Here is a 7174-nt window from a genome sequence, read left to right as displayed (position 1 = left end):
GCCAAGAGATTCATCAAGGCACTTTCCTACTGAAAATGGTTTCTCCTATAAGGGAAATTCTGACACCAGTTATCAAGAAAATAATTACCTCATTATACAATACAGATAACATAAAATCATAGGCTCCAAGGTCTCTATATTACTAAATGCATTTAAGACTACTCAAGATTTAAAAAAAAAAAAAACACCTTCATAAAACTAAATCTAGTCATTTAAATCATTTGAAAGAAATAAGGATTTTTCTATGAAAAACAAACAAAACAAGTTTTCTATGAAAAACTTTCAAGTTGGCATGCAAACATCTAAATAAAAGGTAATTTGATTTTCACTGAAATATTGTTGGCTACACATATCTGAAAAAAAAAGAGCCATATTGTATGAGGAGTATTACCAAAATACTACTTTAAAAAGTTACTCTCATCAATTAAATTCATACAGGGTAAGACTTTCAAGGACATTAGAATTATCACATCCATGAATGTGCAGGAAGTTTCTCCGCAGTCAACTTTCTGCTAAAGTAATAAAAATAATCTATTGATTTCTATGAAAAATCATCTGATATATAAAGAATGACAAATCTTCCTCTGTGCTACTATTCCCAGTGTTCTTTGGTTCTTTGTCCTTTTCTCTCATTGAAGAGTAGCAGTTCTCTCCTGCACTCTCTGCCTGCTTTCTGCTAAGAATAGACGGATCTTCCATCATATCCTCCAGCTTTATGACAGTCTGAGAACCTTCTGTTACACCCACGGTTTTACCACACATTCTCTTATCGACTTAGAGGAAGTACACAGACAAACTTCACAAGCAGAGTAACATTTATCCTTTAAATTCTTCACTTGTTGAAAAATTATTCACTTATGCTATAAATATCCTTCTACAGCAATGACCTGAATTTTTTGACTAGGAATAAATTTCCTACTATAAGAAAAAGACAGCAAAGAGTGATACATTAATGATACTAGAAAGAGGGACCTATTACTTCTACAACTCACTAAATTTGGACAATAATATTCCCAAGCTACACATCACATATTTCTTTACTTTTAGAATGTCTCTCCATTAAATAAATCTAAAGATACAAGGTGATAAAAGATATTCATTTGCTGACAGAGGAACTATTTTCATATATACCTTTTTTGTTCAGATCTCTTGTGGTCTAGTAGTTTTAGCTTCTTAAAAACTATAAACACAAATTTAAAAATTACAAAAAGGAGTATATCTTAACCTTTTGAATGAAACATTCCTAAGTGTGAGATATATTTTTAAGACACACAATAGAAGACTTACTACAAATTATTTTATGCATTTAAAAGACATTAAATTGGGGCGGGCGCAGGGAGGAAGGAGGCCCGGGAGCTCCGCGGGCGCTGAGTGCGGTAGATCGCAACATTTGAGTACTTTGCTTGGATGATTATTAGTTCTTTTTATCACCTTGACCCAGATCAGTATTATAGCCCATAAAAATGGCAGGAAATCTTCTGAAGACATCATCTTTGTCTGTAAGGACAAAATTACTACATCAAACTGGATTGTCCCTTTATAATACATCTCATGGCTTCCATGAGGAAGAATTAAAAAACAACAACAACAACAACAACAACAACAGTTTCCTGGTGGATCCGTTGACCTTCAGAAGGAAGACAGTGGCATTGGTATTCTTACCCTGAACAACCAAGTAAAATGTATGCTTTCCCAGGTGTTAGGATGCTACAACTTCTGGAAAAAGTGATTGAATTGGAAAATTGGACAGACGGGAAAGGTCTCATTGTTCATGGGGCAAAAAAATACTTTCTCCTCAGGATCTGATCTGAATGTTGTGAAAGCACTAGCAACTCCAGAGGATGGAATGGCCTTATGTATGTTCATGTAAAACACCTTAACAAGATTTATGAGACTCCCTTTAATAAGTGTTGCACTGATTCAAGGTCGGGCATTAGGTAGAGGAGCAGAGGTTACTACAGCATGTGATTTCAGGGGTCAGAAATCTACATGTGGCTTGGCTGGGTGCCTCTGGCTCAGGTCTCTCATGAGGCTGTAATCAAGATGTCAGCCAGGACTCAACTGAGGGAAGATTGTGTGGAAACTCACTCAAGAGGCTGTTGTCAGGTCCTCACTGACTATTGCTGGGAATATGAGTTTCTTGAGCTTGCCTGGGCTTGCCACAGGGCTACTCACAACCTAGAAGCTTGCTTCCTCCAAATTGAGAGGGTTCTAAGAGAAAGAAAATAGACAAGACAGAAACCCACAGTCTTGGAAGGGACATCCCATTTCTTTTCCTGTATTATTAGTTCAGGGTCACTAGGGGTCACTAGGTCCAGTCCACATTCAAGGGGAAAAGATGACATACACAAGGATGTAAACACCAGGGGCAGTGATCATTGGGTATCATCTTGGAGACTGCCCACTTGAATAGACATAAATATTGTTCTAATTTAATTTTTTGTGTTATATGTAGTAGATTTAGGTATCAGTGTTACACTTCATTAAAAAAATTGGAATGTTTCCTTCATTTTCTATCTCAGATGGCATCAGAACTACACAGTCTATAAAGATTTGGTAAACCCTGTGAAACCATCTGGGTCTGGTACCTTTTTGATTTTGATAAGTCCGATGACACTATAATTATTTTGGCTTATAAGTTTTTTATTGTTTTTTGCTTAGAGGTACTGAGGTTTCTCTATATGTAAAGTCTAATAATTTATTAGGATATGTCTGAGGTGATTCTTTAGAGTCCATTTTCCCAGGTATCCAGTGAACGCTTTCAATATTTGTTGTATCAGTTTCAGTTACTCCTATAGGGCTTATTGCTTATTTCTCTAACTCCTTTTTCTTCTTCTTTTTTTTTAACCAATTCTCATTCTCTTGGTTGTTTTCCTGCTTTTTTAAAAAGCCCTAAATTAAATTGTTATTCAAACGTAAAAAAATAAAATAAAAGACATTAAATTCACCATAGAAGTAAATTAGAAGTAATGATATGCTACATGAAGGAACAAGGGAGAGGTCAGGATATTTTTAAATTTGACTAAAGGATTATGTGGTGGGACCTTAGGTGAGTATAAGAGCGTTAGCAAAGATAATTATATGGTAGTGATTACCATATGTAAAGAAAATGAAAGTTGTTGGTTATGTACAAGAATGTATGTGGAGGAGGTAGCCAAGATGGCAGAGTAGTAGGAGGACCCTACACCTGCCTCCTCCCTCAAACGTAGCCAGATAAATATCAAATCATTCTGAATACCCAAGAAATTGATGTGAAGACTGACAGAACAAACTGTACAACTAGAGGAAGAGAAGAGGCCACATCGAGGAATGTAGGAAGTGAAGAGATGTGGTTTTGGGGGGGAACAGATCACAGGTGCTACAGAAGGGAGGAGCCCTGATTTTGGAAAAATGGGGAGAGAGGAGTACACAGGGGATCACACAAGGAGAACATTGCCCCAAGGCCATTGACTGGGAAAATGAGGGGGGCTGATTTTTTTGTGAGTTTTGCAACCACTGGAGATCAAAGACTAGAGTTTTAGAGATCTGCAACATGACTAGTATAGCTCCTTGAGGGCACTGCAGTGCTTCTGGAGAAAAGACAGGCAAGTAACCCAGGCTACCAGGTGCAATCTGAGGATTACTTGGGATGTACTTGGGGAGACTGTTTCTTCTTCTTGGAGTGTATCTGAGAGAGGTGGCATTGCCTTTTGAGGACAAAAGGCCATATATGAAAAACCCACAGGTGATATCATCCTCAATGGGGAAAAACTGAGATCATTTCCTCTACAGTCAGGAACAAGGCAGAAATGTCCACTCTCACTACTGTTATTTAACATAGTACTAGCCTCAGTAATCAGACAACAAAAAGAAACAAAAGGCATCCAAATCAGCAAGAAAGAAGTGAAACATTCACTATTTGCAGACAACATGATACTCTGTATAGAAAACCCCAAAGACTCTACCAAAATTTGCTAGAACTGATACACAAATTCAACAAAGTTGTAGGATACAAAACCAATATACAGAAATCTATTGCATTTCTACATACTGATAATGAAGCAGCAGAAAGAAAAATCAAGGAATCGATCCCATTTACAATTTCACCAAAAACCATAAGATACCTAGGAATAAATCTAACTAAAGAGTTGAAAGACCTGTTCTCTGATAACTATAAAACAATGATGAAAGCAATTGAGGATAACATAAAGAAATGGAAAAAACATTCCATGCTCATGGATTGGAAGAACAAATATTGTTAAAATGTCTATACTACCCAAAGCAATCTACACATTTAACACAATCCTCATCAAGTTACCACCAGCATTTTTCACAGAGCTAGAGCAAACAATCCTAAATCCTTTTGTGTATGGAACCACAAAAGTTTCGAATAGCCAAACTAATATTGAAAAAAAAAAAAAAAAAAACCAGTGCCAGATGCATCACAATTCTGGACTTTAAGTTATATTCAAAGCTGTAGGGATCAAGACAGTATGGTACTGGCATAAAAACACACATAGATCAATAAAACAGAGTATAAAACTCAGAAATAGACCCACAAATAAATGTCAATTAATCTTTGATGAAGCAGGAAAGAACATTCAATGGGAAAAAAAAGACAGTTTTTCAACAGATGTGCTGGGAAAACTGGACAGCTACATGCAAAAGAATGAAACTGGACCACTTCCTTTCATCATAGACAAAAATAAATTCAAAGTGGATAAAAGACCTAAACGTGAGACAGAAAACCATCAGAACCCTAGAGAAGAATACAGGCAGCAACGTATTTGACATTGGCCATAACAACTTCTTACTAGATACATCTCCTGAGACAAGGGAAACAAAAGTATTAATAAACTATTGAGATTTCATCAAGATAGAAACTTTCTGCACAGTGAAGGAAACAATCAACAAAACTAAAAGGGAACCTTTGGAATGGGAGAAGATATTTGCAAATGACATTTCTGATAAAGGGTTAGTATGCAAAATATATAAAAGACATAAAACTCAAACCCCAAAATCAAATAATCTAGCTAAAAAATGGGCAGAAGACATGGATAGACATTTTTCCAAGGAAGACATACAGATGGCTGACAGACACATAAAAAGATGCTCAACATTATTTACCATAAGGGAAATATAAATCAAAATCACATTGAGATATTACCTCACGCCTGTCAGAATGGCTAAAATAAACAGCACAGGAAACAGATGTTGACAAGTGTGTGGAGAAAGGGTCACCCTCTATTGGTGGGAATGTAAAATGGTTTCCTTAGGAAAGCAGGCTTTGGACAACTGTTTCTGGAAAGTAAGGAGATTCCTCAAAGAGTTAAAAATAAAATGACCCTATGATCTAGAAATTTTACTATAGGTATGTATTTACTTAAAGGATACAAAAATACTGATCTGAAGGTATACATACACCCCAATGTTTATAGAAACATTATCAACAATAGCCAAATTATAGAAAGAGCCCAAGTATCCATCAACTGATGAATGGATAAAGATGTGGTGGATACATACAGTGGGATATTACTCAGTCATCATAAAGAATGAAATCTTGCTATTAGTGACAACGTGGATGGGGCCAGAATCTTATGCTAAGTGAAAGAAGTAAAAAAAAGATAAATACCATATGATTTCACTGAGATGTGGAATTTAAGATATAAAATAGATGAACACAGGGGAATAAAGATAGGCACACCAGAAAACAGACTCTTAACTATAGAGAACAAACTGAACGTGGCTGGAGGGAAAGTACATGGGGAATAGGTAAAGGATGATGGGTGAGGCACTTGTGATGAACACTGGGTATTATATGTGACACTTTACTAAACTCTATACCCAAAACTAATATCACACTGTATGTCCGCTAATTGAAATTTAAATAAAAACTTGAAACTACAAAAGAAAGAAAGAGGGAAAGAAAGAAAAGAGGTGTGTGCATGCACATGTGTGTTTGCGTGTTAAGGTTTTTAGAAAGGTAAGGTTTTTATAAATTGTTAGAATTTACATTTTTTTTCTTTTTTAGATAGATAACTAATTGTGCCAGCACCATGTATTAAAGTGAACATTTTATTATACCATAAGGTCCAATACCAAGAATAAATTTTATTTCTATTTACTATATACAACTTCAGTATTATACTACTTTGTTTACAAAAACCCTTTAAGTTTTTTATATGATAAAGCAAACTTCCTTCCCAAACTTATTTTAATATATTTATCAGTCTCCTCAATGAGAACCCTCAACTTTGAACTTGGGTTTTATGGTTGGATTAAGTGTGTCTCTTGATGATTAGGTGATTATTGCATGTAGAAAGGAGATTGTCTTTCCCTTTTATGGTCATAGTGGACTTAACTACTTTTCAACTTTTTAAATTTGGTATAACCATGTAACTTACTTTAGCCAGAAATGGGCTTCTTGGTGCTTCTAGAAAACAAACAAACAAACAAACAAACAAACAAAAACACTGAAGAGCTAGTACATGATTAACTATATTCTCTTTCTCTGGCTAAGAAGACTCTAAGGTCTTAATGTTGTAATGGTGGTTTCATTACATGGAGTAGTTTGTTAACTAGGTCATGAATGAATATGACAAGCACTGCTCTTCTACTAACAAAGGTTTTATCATTGTATCAGACACATATTGTGAACATGAAATCAATCTTTGATGTTTTTGTTTTCAATTTTTATTAGACTTTATTTTTTTCAGAAAACTTACAGTTTCACAGCGAAATTGAGCAGAAGATACCATGATTTCCCATATACCACTTGCCCTCATACACACAAAGCCTCCTCTTCTGTCAATATCTGTGATAGAGGGTATATTTTACAATTGAAAAACTGACAGTGACACCTCATTATCATCCAAAGTCCATAGTTCACATTACGGTTCACTTGGTGTTTTATATTTTATGAGTTTGGACACATTTTAATGATGTACATCCACCATTATTGTATCATACAGAGTAGTTTCACTGCCTTAAAAGTCCTTTTTGGTGGGCCTATTCATAGTTGCATTTATAACTGAAATGATAGAAGCTTAAGTTGAAAATTATGAAAAACTAATTTAGTTATAGTCAGTTTATGACTATAATTTGAGGAACCATAAAATGGCTTAGATACATGAGAAAAAATACTTTTTATCAAATGAATCACAGATAAGGATGTCCAGGCTTGAGATTCCCACAA

General features: G+C 35.2%; 1 pseudogene; it reads left to right on the top strand.

Annotated features, from left to right (window-relative positions):
* The first annotated feature begins 1463 nt into the window (after positions 1–1463).
* LOC100687653 lies at positions 1464–1968 on the top strand (annotated as a pseudogene).
* The last annotated feature ends 5206 nt before the right edge of the window (positions 1969–7174 follow it).

Source organism: Canis lupus, chromosome 22 (genome assembly GCF_011100685.1).
Source record: "Canis lupus familiaris isolate Mischka breed German Shepherd chromosome 22, alternate assembly UU_Cfam_GSD_1.0, whole genome shotgun sequence".
Classification (NCBI taxonomy): domain Eukaryota; kingdom Metazoa; phylum Chordata; class Mammalia; order Carnivora; family Canidae; genus Canis; species Canis lupus.
Note: the sequence above shows the minus strand (reverse complement) of the source record. Positions and strands in the feature narration are given on the sequence as shown.